At 33.0% G+C, this 18,322-nt stretch overlaps 1 long non-coding RNA gene across 1 annotated transcript; it reads right to left on the reverse strand.

Moving 5' to 3' along the window:
- Positions 1–1,017: 1,017 nt before the first annotated feature.
- Positions 1,018–1,766, reverse strand: LOC147496761 (uncharacterized). Its single transcript, XR_015194691.1, has 3 exons — positions 1,632–1,766; positions 1,431–1,547; positions 1,018–1,064 (listed from the first exon to the last, which is right to left on the reverse strand). It is a non-coding gene; the product is annotated as an uncharacterized LOC147496761 (long non-coding RNA).
- Between the last annotated feature and the right edge of the window lie 16,556 nt (positions 1,767–18,322).

Raw genomic sequence — 18,322 nt, forward strand, 5'->3', positions numbered from 1 at the left:
AAAATAGTTAAATTCATAAATCATACCACATTGAAGGAGGACCACCAAGCTTCTCCATGAGATAGTCCAATTGGCGTTGTTGTTGTTGAATTTGAGCCTGGTGTGTTGCTTGTGTCTCTTGAGCCGCTTCCTTCCATCCTCGCAACTCTTCTAGCTTAGACTTTGCCTCCTCTGCCCTTGCTCTCAACTGATCCATATCAGGGTGTTCATATCCAGCCACACGTTTATGGGATGGGGGTGCCTTGCCATGTCCAAGACCCCGTTTATAACTAGGTCTTACGCCCAAGACTTTATCAAAAATCTCTTCTTCAGTCAAAGCGTTACATAATTATTTTCTCGCCGGGAGAAACCCAACCTTTTTTGTCAATGAAATGAGTCTTACGATACAATGCAATCATCCCAGCCTCTTGTTGAGTCTCAGGATCAACTGGCTATTTCATTTCGAAAGACAAACAAACTCCCAAAGTTAGTACTAGAAGAAGACAAAAAAACTATTTCTAATATCTAAAATGAATAATTTAATTGACATTTAATCAAGTATTTAAGTCTTATTTAATCAAGTATTTAATTCTTATTGCTAAGGCAAAACTAAGTGCAGTTAGATAATGAGAATGACATTGAACTTTATTCAAAAAGTTTTTATTCAATAAACAACAATATTCAAAAGTAAGGAAATTATTTCTAATATTACTCCCCAAATTCTGTAAAACAACAAAAAGCTTCTTTTTCTATTCCCAATTTGAGTAACCCCATCAAGCATCATTTAAGAATAGAGTGTGAGCAAAGATACCTAGTTCGAAAATCAAAGTGATCTCTTCGATAAAGATAAGACGCCTTCATAACTTCACAAAAAAGAATGCATGATGGATCACAACATATGTATACTTTTTTAAGGTTCCAACATATGTACATGTCTAGTGATACCTTTTAAGAACGACATCAATCTCCTCATCATAATCTATTCGGATGCTAAGTGAAGATCCTTGGCGCCCTCTTTCCCATCGGGCAAGTATCGATCGAGCTATGCCACGAGACTTGTATCCTTTTGCTGAATCAAGGTTAATCTAGAACAAAAGAACCGAAATGTAAATCAAAGGTGAGCATTTAACCTCTACACGTAATAAAGCATGTTAGTGTATACTAATTCCATTTTTCTACACGTAATAAAGCATGTTACCTCTAGAACATTATATAGAAATCTACAGACTAACAATCCACAAAGAATTAAATAATTCTACGGTGGATGATTAAACTTACAATCAGTTTTAGCACACCTCCCATTCTCATATATGTTCTATACAAATATCACCTGACCTTGCTCCAACCCTAAGCAAAACTACATCTCTTGATGCACCACTAACTGCCTTTGGAATTAGACTACATAATCTCATCTTCAATTAAAAACCCCCTCCACAAAAAAATAGACTAACCATTTATCTTATGAGAGTCTTGACATTGAGCTTCTTCAGGTGAATGTGGGACTGCCCACAGCCAACAAACGTCACAGGTGCCCCAGGTACGTAAACCATGGAACGAGCGGCTCCAACCTGCATATATTACCAGGTCAAATTAAAGTGAACATCCATATTAGCATTAATCATTAAACGCCGCTGATTGCATCTAGATCCTACCTTGTCATCAATAGTGTCAAACTTTGTCAGTGGAATACCATCAATTAACCTTGCATTAGGTGAAGTCACGAGGTATTGGCAAAGCAAACAGGCTAAATTAAAATTCCATCAACCAGAATGTATGGCCAAATCTAGGAATCTCTATATACTCTAATCCTCACAAAGACTAGAAAGAATAGGGGGAAATGGGTGTTTCGATTTTCATATGAGAAGCCTGCATCTGACAAACAACCCGATTAAACTTTGAGAGCTGATCAACAGCTAGCATCATTCCCCAACAAACATAACAAGATCTAGACTGTTCAGATAAATTAGCTTTGAACTGCAAGCATTAGTACTTCAAATTGATTGAATAGATTTTGCTCTCTGTCTGTCGACATCAGTCGTTAGGTACTGTACCATGTCTTTACCAAAACAAAAAGGGTACTGTACCATCTAGTTAATAATAACACATGCTAACCAATTTGATTAAACTTTTAAGGATTAGGGTAAAATATATAATGCATGAAAAGAAAGGATAGACCTCTATATCGCCAGGCATTAAATCGAAAAAGACCTCACCGCTTTCCTCTCCTCTCGGTCCGAAACTCCTATTCACGCTTTGCTCAAAGACATTTTACTCTATTTGCAACCATATTAAAGACCTGTTATTCTCCATCCGATTTCGCCACATACCGCTTTCTTCAAAATCTCCCAAAAGTCTCAACCATTAAATTTGTTCTTATTTGAGTTGAAACATTTTGAAGAAGTACAAAAAGTAAGTATCATTGTCGATTAATGGGTGTTTTGCTTATTTAAGCTAGTAAGTAACTAAGTATACCTCATTACAAACCCGTAGACAAGAAAACGTGACATAGGAAGATAATCGCTTATTAAAGCATAGCACATCCATTAAATTAAATCAATAACTAAGAAATCACTTACGAAGCAAGAAAAAGTACCAAAATTCATACCTGCATTTCCGTATTGAATCCTCAAAGCTATTCCAATCATGCAAGCCTTTTGCAGTCTCCACCAAAGCATTTCATCTCAAGATCAGTCGTGATAATGTGTACTTAAAGTTCACAAGAAACTGGTTTGTCGAAAAACATGTAAGTCTACCAACTTAAATGAGATTCAATATGAGTGTAAGAGAACCTGAAACCAATGGCAGCAATGACATTTTAAAAACCCTAGCTTTCAAAATCCATAGAGAAATCTCAACACTGGAGCGAAATCTCAACAAACAGTTGAAACCGAATTCAATTAAATATAACCCTAGCCAATTAATCAAAAACAAAACTATTAATTAAAACCAAAACTATTAGAAATTCTAAATCTAAAATATTCTAGATTTAAGGGTGGGGGAAAATCACAAGTGAGCTTAGACTAGCTAGAAGGAGAGAATCACGAGGTGAGAGAGGAGAGAAAGAGACGTGCTTTCCTGTTGCTTTGAGAAACTTCGTTGGAGTCACAGTGTTGCTTTCTTTCTTGGAGAGACGATGACGGTGATAGAGGAGAGACGGTGGTTTGTTTCCTTAGCTTTTAGGTTTTTTATTTTATTTTATTTTTCCTGTTTTGTTTTTATGCGGCCAGGTATACTATTTTTCCCTTTCTTTCAAATTATTTCGTTTTACTGCCAAAACAGAAGGATGGCGCGACATACAAAAACCCAAGCCGGCAAGATCTATATATTTTTTTTTTTGGCAATGTGGGTGGGAAAGTTTTAACGAAGAAATTTTAGTCCCAAAAGCCATAAGATTCACGATGTTGTGTAAAAACCACACCAATGGCAACGTTTTTAAATGTCGCTTTATATCAAAAAGATTTTGCCAACGCCATTACATCGCCCGAAAACTAACTCCCAATTTTATTATTTTACATAATTTGATTATGACTTTTGCGACATTAAAAACGCTACAAAATATTGGTTTTAAACACCGTGACAAAAGTTTACTTGTGACGCTTGTAAACGTCGCCAAAGAGAATCATTACCTACGTTTTTCCAGCGTCGCTAAAACTTTTGTCGCTAAAAAACCAGTTTGTTGTAGTGAGTGTAACATAACGATCTTATCAGCTATGGCTCAGGTCGCTCATTCTAGTGTGTTGGAGATGGTGACTCTAGTTCGTTTAGTACAAGCTAATTGTCTTTGGTGATGGGCATGTGTCTGATATTCATTGGACATGAATATTAGGTACTTACAATATATTTTAAAATTAAATATACTATGGTTTTAATCCAATCGGTTAAGATCTCTATCAAAGTTGTACTAATTTTGTTAATATAAACGAGACATTTGAGCTAGCATTTAAAATTATGACTATTGCTAAGAAATAAGAATTCATGTGGTTTAATTGCTTTTGCACTTATCTTATTATCAAACATAAACGGTGATTGAGAACTTATTATGGTTTGTAATTCGGGTTGGATCCGATTATACCATTTTAAAAATAGTTCAACATGGTATGACATTTTGGATCCATTTGGGTATGGATCCGAATATGGTTTTGTGTTAAAAAAAATAGATTTGGGCATGGATATACCCCTGGTCCCACCTGCACCTGCACCATTTCTAGCCCTAATTAACTCTAGTATACTAGTATCTGGTGGGCCGAACGAAGTAGATCGAAAGGAAAAATGAAGATGAGAGGGGTTACCTAAAATCGACGGCGGGGAGCCGAAAGAAGTGGTTGAGGTCTTGATTCTTGAGGAAGAAGGATGGAGGGGGTGTTCTAAGCCTGTGTGTGTGTGTTTTTTTTTTTTCTCCTTTTATTTTGGAACACTAAAAGACAAAAAATTTGGACAGATTACGCATAAGTGCTTTTGGCGTGCCTCCCCCAAAAACTCACTTCGTTCGGGATAACTACAAACTTAACTTGTAAGTAAGCAAGAGTTACACTTTGACCTCCTATAAATTTAGAGGATACTTGTAAAGACTCAAATTCTCGTTAAGGGTATTTTTGTAAATTTCATATTAAATCTAGGGTCATTTATGTAAATTGGTCGTCGGGTTTATATTTCAAACGTACGTAACTTAATGAAACTTAACTCCGACTCCTAAGCCCCGTTAGATAAGCAAATCTTATATGAAAATTTGACCAAAAATGTCGGTTAGCGGTTTTCTGCGTTCGAAGCTGGCACGAGTTAACAGCTTACACGCATGATTGGGTCATCGTTATAGCATGCGGTGAGATAGAATATAGAAGATTAAATTTAGCAGGATGGGCCGGAAAAATAATTACGACGCGACGTCAAACGAAGTTGGTGGTTAGGAGTATTAGGACCTTAAGCCTAATTGAATATATCACTTGGGCCTAAATATATCGCCCAAATAGAACAAACAAAATCGCTAAACAGAAAACCAAAAATCGCTAAAACCAAAAATCGCGACCTAACTTCTCTTTCTTCCCCAATTCGCCAATACCAAAACCCTAGAGAGAGAAAAACTCCCTTCTCCCAAATTCAACCAATTCAACCCAAGAATTAACACCCAATCCCTAACAACACTTAAATCAAGTGTGGGATTCAAATTTTTGAATTACGGCCAGATTTTCTGAAAGGTGAGTTTAAATTCGCTTCAAATAAATAGTTAGCTTCAATTTCGATAGCTTGAGGGTGTATTGCTGAAATTGATTGTATTGGGGTGTCAAGGCGGCAATGGCGGTTTGGAGGAGCTAGAGGGAGGAAATAGTGGTGGAGCCGAAAACTAAGGAGGGATCGGCCGACTCAGTAAGAATTTTAAATATTCAATCTATTTTAGAGCATTGATGCTAGTTCACACTTGTTTAAGATCACATTGAGTATCGAATGAGTGAGAAAGAATACCCACTTAGTAGTATTGGATTAAATGTGAATTGAAGAGTGGAATTTGTTGTAGTTAGAGTTGGGAAAAATCATAATAGTTAGGGGGATTGATAGATATGATTGGCATTGACGTGCGGTCCTACAATGGCTGTAAATGACTACAGAGCCCTATCAGAGGAACAATGCCAGAAATAGCCTGTAGCTCTGTTAACGGTAGTTAGATGAAAATTTATCCGAAACCAAATTCTTAACGTCGAGATTTCTTCTACTTACACTAGATAAGAATTCCTCGTTGTTCAATCAATTCTAATAACCGACGATATGTATATGCTGTTATAGGAGTGAATTCGAAATGATTTGGTTAAGCCGGCTGGATTTAGTTAAGGAGCTTGAGGAGAACGGAGCTTGCTAAGGTAGGAACCTACATACCAATATATGGTCTGCTTATTTTCATGCATGATTTGAATTGTTTAAATAGGAAATAGATAGTTGCGTATCAACCATGCATGTATATATGATATTCATGTTTTGCACGGTATTTCCTCGATATAAACCGTATATATAGATAGCTTTAGGGTGAAATGGTTTTTTTTTTTTTGGTAAAATCGGGGTAGCGGAGATTTGTTTTCTTTGTTAAAAGAGAAAAATTGGTTTTGGGAAGGGTTCACGTCTCTTGTCTCAGTAAGGAGACAGAGAGATGGATTTTGTATGCGGGTGAGGATTACCCGGGTGTTTGTAACTAGGTGGGAGGTTCCGATTGTTCCCGGATGGTTGTGTTATTTACGCTGATTCTACCGCTTGGGAATCATCGTTGTTATTTACTATGACCGCCCGCTTTGGGAGTCATAGGTTGTTTTACTCTATAAATGGAAATCCGTGAACTCACACCTACGTAATCAACAGCTTTAAAAAGAAAACTAAATATGTAACTAGAGTATTTGAAAACAATCGGTAATACAAGTATATATATAGATATTACTATGCTTATCACGAGGGGATTTAGAAAAGGAATTGTGAATTCCTATAAATAAGGAACTGTTGTCGCAATTCCGGAGACGGCAATTCGCTCTAGGATTCCAACTGTGGTGTACACCTTCGAGGTGGTGGGCCACCTTTAAAGGGATGCATCATTGATGTAGTCCAGAATTCTGTTCTACTTTTCTAGATAACCATGCTTGTATGCGTGTCACCATTTGTATGGTGATTAGCTTGTGGGTTACATGCTACCTCGATGAGGTTTAGACGCCAGTGGAGTGAGAGTTTAGTCCACTCGGATGTGTGTCGATCCCGAAAGCAGTCCGGTAGCCGTCGAACGGTTAACCACCGTAAGTTAGGTGACAGCCCGTATGGGGTCGTGGTCATAGGGCCCACCCGGAGCCCTAAAAGCTTTGGGGATTTTGTGTGTATGACGAACACAACAACGGCATTTCAGCTCCCTCGGTAAAAATCGAAAACAACGGGGCATGGTTCACACCGGAAAATACTTGAACCGAGATTGCCCGCGGATCGGGCCGAAAATACCGGTTGTACCCTCACCATTCTAATAGGATGCAAATGGCCACAATAGTTGTATGATGATTGTGAAAACTATATTTTGTATATCCATGAAGCATGTCGAGATGATTTATGCTAGTTAGTGATGTATGTATATAGTCACGATATTTGAATACTTTTATGGAAACCCCGCATGTTTTAAATGTTTTATATAAGTAACTATTTATCAAGCTATGTATGCTTTTACCGGGCATAGTTGTTTGCTCATCCTACTTAACCTTCGACGAGCCAGCCAGGGAGAGGTTTTCCCTAACCCTAGTGATGACGGTTATGGTGATTTGGGAGGATTTCCTTATGCTTGACGAGGACGAGTCAAGTTCATACTTTTGGTTGTATAGAGACTAGTTTCTTTTGTTGTATATATAGAGAGCTAGGTCATTTTGATGTAATAATCGTGATTTGGCAACAAGCTCCCTTTGTTTTGTAGATATTGTCATATCCCCGTAGTATTTATGGTTAAGAATAGTATATGTGGTTGTTGGATATATATATGGTTGGAAGAATGAATTATGAGATGTTCGGGGTTATGACAGTTTTTGTGGTTTACTTAATGTCGATTAAACAAAGGAAACTCTCACCGAAATTTCGTTAGAATTGGGTGTCGTCACCGAGATTCACTCATCGCCCTCGGATGTGTGTGTGGGGTCTCGGCATGACAATACTTGACTATCAAAACACATATACAATGGAATAATCAACAACCACCACTCCTTTACTCAACCCCCACCCACCGCGGTCTCCATTGTAGGCTCATCGATCTCTATCAAAGAGCTAATAGAATCATGAAATTCTTCATTCTCAGGAACGTAGGGCATCTATCAATGCCAAACCATCTAAATACTTGTGTCATGTTTCCATATTTATTTAAATGCTATTTATATGGAATGCCAATTTCGCCTAGAAATTGACATTTAGAATTGCCAAAGATTATGAATGATGATTGCCATAATCGCTACTAAGTATACTAAAGCGACGTCCAAGTAGGTTAAGGGCCGAAAAATAAGCCATGCGTCAGAATTTATGGCACGGTTAAGTTGTTTTCTCTTTTAACCTTTTTCAAGTGTTCAACCATTGCATTCTTTCCAACCACTACCATGGAATAGCCCGGGCAACGCCTTTCTCTGTCTCTAAGTGTGAAACCTATCGAGAAAAGGCATGTCATTGGGCATATATGACTGAATGAGTACACCACAATTTGTACTTTGATAACAAATAAGTTTCATAAATGTTTAGGCATACAATTGAATAACTAAACATTATCACTTCAAGGTGTATTGCATATCGACAAACGCATATTAATTGTTAAAAGTTTATGGAGTTCAAGGCATGCTCATCCCTTTGAGTGATGCATCTGTATAGGTAAAGAGCTTGAAAATGAACTGAGCTGCTCAAACTTAATTTACTTATAGCTCTAGCTCCCGCTTTGTATGTTAATATATGAGAAGAAATAGGGAAACCAGTCGAGCTAGCCTAAACTATATATAGGATGAAACCATCATTTGAAGTTAAAATAACCTAGCTTCCTGGGCTCGGTTTGTCATAATTAGGTAAATTTCATGAAGAGATTGTTAATTTTTACTCTTTGTAACTATGGGACCCAATCTTCTCCTCTTTTTAATAAAAAATTTCCTTTGATTGGAACATTAACAAGTTGTATCTAGACTTTGGTGTATGGTGGATTAGTGGAACAAACATAATGCGTGCCTTGAAAATCTCCTTTCTCTCAGTGGCTCATCACACCACGCAATTATCGATCACTAGAATCATGTACTACTCATTATGCGTGTTTATCTTACACTAAACATTATAAACAAAAGGTCCTTGAAAATTCGAAAATCAAGTATAAACACATTTGAAAAATCTTCTATATGATATACAAGAAACATGCAAAAGTACAGATCTTACCTCTAATAAAACTACCAAACTTCACACAAGATTTAAACAACCCGTACAAATTAAACATTCTTACAAAATCATTTCACTCTCACATAACTTTTTACAAAACCCTTTCACTCTTTTAAGTACTCTCTTCTCTGGAAGACAAAAGAGAATATCTTGTAATGTACGTCAAATTAGATTATCATTTTGTTTTTTTTTTTGTGATGTTTTTTTTTGGTAATGATCGAAATATCAAATATTTATTTTGCAAATTAAGTAGACACGACAATAATGAACTCAGGGATCAATACAAAGTTTTGAGCCACCAATCTAGGCCTTCAACTCATATAAATAGATGTCTTCAATATTCTTTTAATTCATTTCATTACGCAAATGAATGCATGTAAGAACGTTTTTCAGAAATATGAAAACTTCTATCATATAAAGTTTAAAAAAATCACTTCATACTAACAAAAAAAAAATGTTAAGGAGGTTACTTATCTAGCCTTAATGTACATATGTATATGTATATGTGTTGTTTTTCTCAGAACCACTTACTTATTGGAAATAAGTGGTCGTGGTAATTTGTGTTCCTCCCTGCATCATTTCCTACTCATGGATTGTATCATGAATCATAAAATCATGTTTGCTTATATGTCCATACAATTAAGTAGACAAACATTAGATGAATAAAGTATTTAATTCTTTTCAGTTTCCATCAACGTTAATAGTAAAAGAACATATGGTAAGTCAAATTATAGAACTCATTTATAAAAACAGGATCATCAACAACAATGAGACAATTCATAAAACACAACTCTTAAGATTTCATCTTAGTAGTGCAAAACCATAAAACTCAAAGAATTAACACTATTTCATCCATAAAAATATATAGTGATCTTCGGTCAAGAATTTTTTTTACCCATCAGAGTATGCAAGTAAATAATTTATGTGTTCATGAATCGTACTACAAATTACCCATTTAAAATAGTGAGATTCGTCTGACTATGAAATCAAATGTATATTAACTTTTTGCTGACTATGAAACTAAATGTGGACCAGTCCAAAGTGTCAAAAGAAACAACTTTCATGTATTTTTAATATTTAAGACTAGTCACCATATATTGTAGAAATTAATTTAATTTTCATAGACAAAGCCGACCTTACCTTTTAGATCCATCTGCAGAGCTTTCTTTTTATTTTCTAGCTTTGCCACTTCCGTTTCCTCTGACTCCTTAAGTCTTCGTTTGGAAGCCCTCGTTGTCACCATACCTTCTCTTTTCGCTCTCCCTAAATTTTGTCTGTTTCTCTTCGGTTTTAAGGGTCAGGTCAAAGTCGGTTATGAATTAGGCTATTTTAGGTCTCTGGCTCTTGGCCCCCTTTTTTTTTTTTTTTTTTTTATCAATTGAGATTTGAGACCGGGCCCATAAGATAGAAGTGGGTCTTAATTTTGGGTCTAGGACAAACTTTTAATTTCTTAATTTTGGGTATTATGATATTGGTATCCACATGTCATAAGGGTAGTTTTAATTTCTATTTGTATAAATATAAGCCATCTACTATCTACTATCTATATACTAAAAGCAGAGACTTTAAAGAGAATATTTTCTCTCCCTATGTGACACTCTAATATGAGAGTTAGTTTTTCTCTATCCTATGTGGCACTTTAATAAGAAAGATAGTATTTTCTAATAGTCTATAATCCTATGTACATTGAACCTCTTTGGACAGTTTGAGTATATTTCTAATTTTGTATTTAGAGAGTTTGAGTGTATTTCCAATTCTTATATATTTGATCAAATAAAAAAAATACTAAAAAATAGGTGATTTGTAGAAAATAATTTTATATTACAAATCAAACACTTTTAGAGTTCCAATTTTTATATATTTGATCAAATAAAAACAATTGCAAAAAAATAGGTGATTTGTATAAACTAATTACCTATTACAAATCATACAATTTTAGTGTCTATGATAAAACACCGACTTATTTCAAATATATCTTTAACACGGCTTCAAAACATAGTTAAAAACAATTATACAAAAAATAACATCACAAAATATATAATAGAAAATGAAAAATAAAATAAAATAACAGCAAAGCAATAATGACAAATATTTTAAAATATATATAATATTGATTGAAACTAACATAAAAAAAACAATTAATGGGGAACTGAAAACTGGATGCAAATACATCGAACTAACCTCAAATAATATTTAACGGAAAATTGGAAACTGGATGCAAATACAAACATTAAACTAATCTTAAAAATTAATTAATAGAAAATCAGAATATGGATAGAACTGCATTAAACTGACCTCAAAGAATAATTAACTAAAAATTAAATCTTGGATGCAAATATATCAAACTAACATAAAAAAATAATTGTCATAAAATCGGAAACTGGATGAAAATGTATTGAGCTAATCCTCAAAGATTAAATTAACGGAAAATCAAAAACTGGATGTAGCTGCATTGAACTAACTTCAAAGAAAAATTAATTATAAATTGGAAACATAATGCAAATGTGTGGAACTAATCTTAAAAAATAATTAACGGGAAATCGGAAATCGGATGCAACTGCACTGAATTAATCTAAAAAAATAAACTGGATGCAAAATCTCAAGAAATAATTAACAGGAAATCGGAAATTGAATGCAAACTCATTGAACTAATCTCAAACAATAATTAACGGGAAATCGGAAACTAGATGAAAATGCAACTTTATCAAATAATAAATGAGAAATCGAAAACTGGATGCAAATATATTAAACTAATCTCATAGAATAATTAACGGGAAATCGAAACCGGATGCAAATGCATTGAACCCGACCTCAAATAATATAACAATTAACAACAGGAAATTGGAAATTGATATAAATGTATTGAACTAACCGAAAAGAATAATTAACGATAAATAAAAACTGATGCAACTTCATTGAACTGATCTAAAAAATAAATAACGGAATTGAAATTAGATGCAACTGCATTGAACTAACCTCAAAATATAAATAACAGAAAATCAGAAACTGAATACAAATGCATTAAACTAACCTCAAAACATAGTTGGATTATATGTTGTGGGAATGTCTCGATAAGTATAGTTTTGCATTTAAAATTGTATTTATCTTATCTCTTCCGTATGATTAGGAACTCTTTGCTATTCAAGTAACTTCAATATATATGAACTTCGCCTTATTAGGCAATCTCACAAAACTTCAATCAAACTTCTATTATTAAACAACAAAATGAAGTTGAATGGTTTTATCAAAGGTGAGTTTTTTTTAATGGAGAGTGAGGTTTTCACGTTATAAGAAATTTGGTTGAGTGATCAATATAATATTAATATATAATAGTTCTGCATATTTGCAAATAGTTTTCAGAATAATTAATATAACAACACCCGTTCATAGATAATCTTTGAAGATTTCACATAGTGAGTCATGCATAATTTAAATAATAATTAACGGGAAATCGGGAACTGGATAATCTTTGATGATCCCATGCACATAGATGGGATCAGTAGAAGTTGCAAGGACACTATAGATGGATCAGTAGAAGTTGGTATTATACACCACATTGGATAATTATAAAGAAATCAGAAACTAGATTCAAATACATAACTGAGCTCAAAGAGTAATTAACGGGAAATTATAAACTTTATGCAAATTGCATTAAGCTAACGACAGAGAGTAACTAACGAAAATTAGAAATTGGATGCAAATCCTTGAAAAAATTTAATGGAAAATCGGAAATGATATGCAAATACATCAAAGAAACCTCAAATAATAATTAATGGGAAACCGAAAACTAGATGCAAATGCATTGAACTTAACTCAAAAAATAATTAACATAAAATCAAAACCGAATGAAACCGCTGCATTGAGCTAATCTCATAGAATAATTGGTGGAAATCGAAACTAAATGCAAATGCATTGAAATAACCTCAAAGAATAGTTAACGAAATCGAAACCGATATAATTGTATCAACTAACCTAAAGGCATAAATAATAAAAAAAACTAGATGCAAAATGTATTGAACTAACCTTAATGAGTTATTAATGGAAATCAAAACTGATCCAAATGCAATAAACTAATCTCATAGACTAATTAACGAAACATTAAAAAATAGATAAAAATGTACTGAACTAACCTAAATGAATAATTAACGGGAAATTATAAATTTGATGTAACTGCATTGAACTAACCTCAAAAAATAATTAACGGGAAATTGAAAACTTGATGCAAATGCATTGAAATAACCTCAAATAACAATTAACATAAAATCGAAAATTGATGCAACCGCATTGAACTAACCTCGAAGAATAATTAACTAACTAAAAAATTTGATGCAACTGCATTAAACTAAAATCGAGATTAACTAACGGAAAATCCAAAATTGATGCAAATGCATTGAAATAACCTCAAAAATAGTTAACTAGAAATCGAAGTCGGATATAACTACATCGCGATCTGAATTCCTCAAAGCATAAATGTTCACTTTTTAGCCTCATCACATGTATGCAAACTATATAGAAATTGTAAACTATCAAACTAACCTAGAAAAACAATTGACGAAATCAGAAACTGGATGCAGATGTATTGAACTAACCTCAAAGAGTAATTAATGTGAGATTGGAACCCGGATGCAAATGCAATGAACTAATCTCAAACACTAATCAATGAAACATCGAAAACTAGATGCAACTATAATCAAGTAACCTTTTAATGAATAACTAATGAGAATCATAAAGTGGATGCAATTGCAATCAACTAACCTAAAATAATAATTAATGTAAAAATCGAAAACTTAATGAAACTATATTGAACTAACCTCAAAGAATAATTAATGAGAAATTGGAAACTGGATGCAACGTAATACATTAAACTAACATCAAAGAATAATTAATGAAAAATCAGAAACTTGATGCAAATGCATTGAACTAATAACCCTAAAACATATTTGTATTATATGTAGGGGAATAAATGTTTTGACAAATATAGTTTTGCATTTCAAGTAGTGTTTATTATAATTCTTTATTGTGATTGAGAATGTCTTGCTATTCAAGTAGCTTCAATATTATCTTCGCCACATTGGGCATTCTCACAAAACTTCAATCAAACTTATAATATTAAACCTAACAATAAAAAGAAGTCAATGAGTTTTATCAAGGTTTGATGCTTCATTTTTATAGAGAGTGGTGTAAGAAATTTAAATGAGTAATTAATATAATTTTCATATTTCATATAGCTATGCATAGTTGCTAATATTTTTTAGAATACTTTAATATAACGACACCCATTCGTAAGACACGTTTATGTGATAAATCTTTTCAAGTGGGAGTAGTGTATTATTTGAGGATATAGAAACAATCAATCTGTTTTAGTGATTTGTACACATTAGTACGTAAGTTTTAATGGTGATGATTTACCGCTAAATCACCATAAATCTAATAAAACTATTATACAAGCTAGATCGAGTTTAAGATAATTTCATTTGAAAATTACGGATTAATATTCTAAACCACAAAGTGAAAGAGGCTATTCAATTTGATCCCTTTAGTTTCAAGTACTTATGCACCATAATCGCTGCTCATTAATGTACTTCAGTTTATTTTCAATAAAAAATATATTCTGATTCAAAAATTTGCCACTAAATTATCATAAATCTAATAAAACTATTATATAAAGCTAGATCAAGTTTAAGATAATTCTATTTAAAAATTACGTGGCAAATTTTCGAATCATAATATATTTTTATTGAAAATAAACCAAATACGCTAATGACCAACGATTATGGTGTATAAGTACTTGAAACTAAGGGATCAAATTGAGATAGCCTATTCAAAGATACAAAATTTATGTGAGACATTTTGTAAAGCCTTTCAGCATACAAAATATTTATTAGATCCCGGCGATGCCCGGTCCAAAAATCTAGTCTATATACTAAAGCGGAGACTTATAATGAAAGATTTTCTCTCTCCTATGTGTCACTCTAATATGAGAGTTAGTTTTTTCTATTTCTTATGTGGCACTCTAATATGAAAAATAGTCTTTTTCTAATAACCTACAATCTCATATACATGGAACCTCTTTGGAGAGTTTGAGTGTATTTATAAATCTTATATTTGGAGAGCTTGAGTGTATTTTCAATTCTTATATATTTTATCAAATAAAAAAATGGCTAAAAAATAGGTGATTTGTAAAAGGTAATTTCCTCTTACGAATCAAACACTTTTAGTGTTCCAATTCTTATATGTTTGATCAAATAAAAAATTGCTAAAAATACGTGATTTGTAGAAACTAATTCTCTATTACAAATCATACAATTTTAGTGTCTATGATAAAAAGACCAATTTATTTCAATATATCCTTAACACGGCCTCACAAAATATATAATAGAAAATGAAAAAAAAATAAATAAAAATAACGGCAAAACAATAATGACAAATATTTTAAAAAATATATAATACTGAATGAAACTAACGTCAAAAAATAATTAATGAGGAACCGAAAACTGGATGCAAATGCATCGAACTAACCTCAAATAATATTTAACGGGAAATCGAAAACTGAATGCAAATGCAAGCATTAAACTAATCTTAAAAATTAATTAATATAAAATTAGAATATGGATACAACTGCATTAAACTAACATCAAAGAATAATTAACGGAAAATCAAAATTTGATGCAAATACATCAAACTAACATAAAAAATAATTGTCGGAAAATCAGAAACTGGATGGAAATGCATTGAGCTAACCCTCAAAAGATTAAATTAATGGGAAATCAAAACTAGATGCAACCGCATTGAACTAACTTCAAAGAAAAATTAATTATAAATTGAAAATATGATGCAAATGCGGAACTAATCTTAAAAAATAATTAACAAAAAATCGAAATCGATACAATTGCATTGAACTAATCTCAAAAAATAAACCGATGCAAATACATTAAACTAACCTCAAGAAATTATTAACGGTAAATAAAAAACTGGATGCAAATTTATTGAACTAACCCTCAAAATAATTAACGAGAAATCGGAGACTAGATACAAATGCAACTTTATCAAATAATAAATGAGAAATCGAACACTGATGCAAATGCATTAAACTAATCTCTGAGAATAATTAACGGAAATCGAAACTAGATGCAAATGTATTGAACTTACCTCAAAGAACAATTAACAAGAAATTGAAATTAGATGCAAATGTATTGAACTAACCTAAAAGAATAATCAACGAGAAATCATAAACTAACTAGATGCAACCGCGATAGAACTGATCTCAAAAATAAATAATGGAATTGAAACCTGATGCAACTACATTGAACTAACATCAAAATATAAATAATGAAAAAATCAAAAACTAGAAGCAAAATGCATTGAACTAACCGGGCTCCAAAAACATAGTTGGGTTATATGTTGTGGGAATGTCTCGATAAGATAATTTTGTATTTAAAATGATGTTTATCTTATCTCTTTCCAGATGATTGAGAACTCCTTGCTATTCAAGTGAAGCTTCAATATATATGAACTTCACCTTTTATTAAGAATCTTACAAAACTTCAATCAAACTTCTATTATTAAACAACAAAATGAAGTTGAAGAGTTTTATCAAAGGTGAGTTATTTTTTTAATGGAGAGTGAGGTTTTCAATGCTATAAGAAATTTAGTTGAGTGATCAATATAATATTAATATATAATAGTTCTCAAGATATTTTACAAATATTTTTAAATAATTAATATAACAACACCCGCTTAAGTAGATAATCTTTGAAAATTCCACATAGTGAGTCATGCATAATTTAAAAGAAGAATTAATAGAAAATCAAGAACTCCGATAATCTTCAATGATCCCACATAGTAAATCAAACATAATTTATTTTTATGTCATGTTTGTAGCGACACTACGAATGGATCAAGAGAAGTTGGTATTACACACCACATTGATAATTAAAAGGAAATCGGAAAATAGATTCAAATACATAACTGAGCTCAAAAAAGTAATTAACGGAAATCAGAAATTTTATGCAAATGCAATAAACTAAACTCAAAAAGTAATTAACTAGAAATCGAAACCGATGCAATTGCATTAAACTAACGCCGATAATAACTAACAGAAATTATAAATTGGATGCAAATCCTTGAAAAATATTTAACGGAAATTGGAAACGGTATGCAAATACATCAAACAAACCTCGTATAATTAATTAAATATGAAAGAATATGTTGCGATATATATTTTTGTAAAGTTACAATGGAAATATAAGTGCATCTCAGTTTAAATCCTCCTCCAACACAGTACACACAGCCGATGGAACTACTTTCCAGTCATACATCTTGCTTAATGTTTTTAAGCGCACCTTCATTACCATCCACCTATAAAGGAGTGCCTTGGAATATGATTAAGTAAACCATATAACCTTATGCCAGTCATTAGGTTGAAGTTTCCTCCTTATAGTTTCATATGTGTCTTTGAGCTGGAATTCCCAAGTCATTGAAACAGTCCATACCACTTCATCAGTACCTCCTTTAATTGTAACTCCCTCCCTCATATTAGTTACAATGTCTTGGCATCAGTTCTCCCATGTGTTGAGGTGCATATTCCATTCTTCTCCATTAATGAGGTTAGAGACAGTTATGTTTATATGACAAAGTTGAGTCATAGAGATAAACTTATGAAACCACTCTTTCAAGATGCCTTTAGGGTGCCAGGATCTTGCCAGAACATAGTGTTGCTCCCATCCCCAATCTGGTGTTGTGCTATATTCTTTCTGCGTCATCTATGCTATTTAGGATGGCCCTCCAACTATATGAACAGTCATGTGGGATCTTCATGCTCCAGAGATTTTTTTTGTCTTGATTAAGTTACACCAAACCCATGTTACCCATAAGTTATCTTTCCTGCTCACCAATACCCACACATGTCGAAGAATCGCGGCTTATGCGTGAATTTATTGTTTATGTCATTGTCGTTCTGATTAGATTATGACTAAAATGTTTTGTGCTTCACTGTCTGTAAGACTCATTTATCAAACACCTTGTTGGATGTCCCGGAAAGTATATTCTTTTGTTTTCAAATGAACGTGTTATCGTGTTGATTGCTTCGAGTAAAAGTAAAGTATCTACATTGTGTCAGGGTTGTTTCTTGCCTTATCAAGTTAACATCTAGTATTAGCAAATGTTAGGTTTGGATGTTTTCCCGAACTTGGGCTGGAAATTAGTTTTATAAACTATAAAATCAGTGATTAGAGTGTTCTCTGGACAGTCAATTTCTGAGACCACCAAAAAGAAGCATAAGTATGGGCTTACTACGTTTTTCTAGGCCAAGTTGCTTTGCACCTTTTTTTTTATTGGTAAGCCTGTTTTAAATGAGATCAGTAACTCTTTTCTTTGCGGGGTTTGAGCCTGGACCCGGGTATCATCACCCAAAGGTTTTACCGACTTTGTTAGTTGGCACCTGCAAAAT

This window comes from Coptis chinensis, chromosome 5, assembly GCF_015680905.1.
Source record: "Coptis chinensis isolate HL-2020 chromosome 5, ASM1568090v1, whole genome shotgun sequence".
Lineage (NCBI taxonomy): Eukaryota > Viridiplantae > Streptophyta > Magnoliopsida > Ranunculales > Ranunculaceae > Coptis > Coptis chinensis.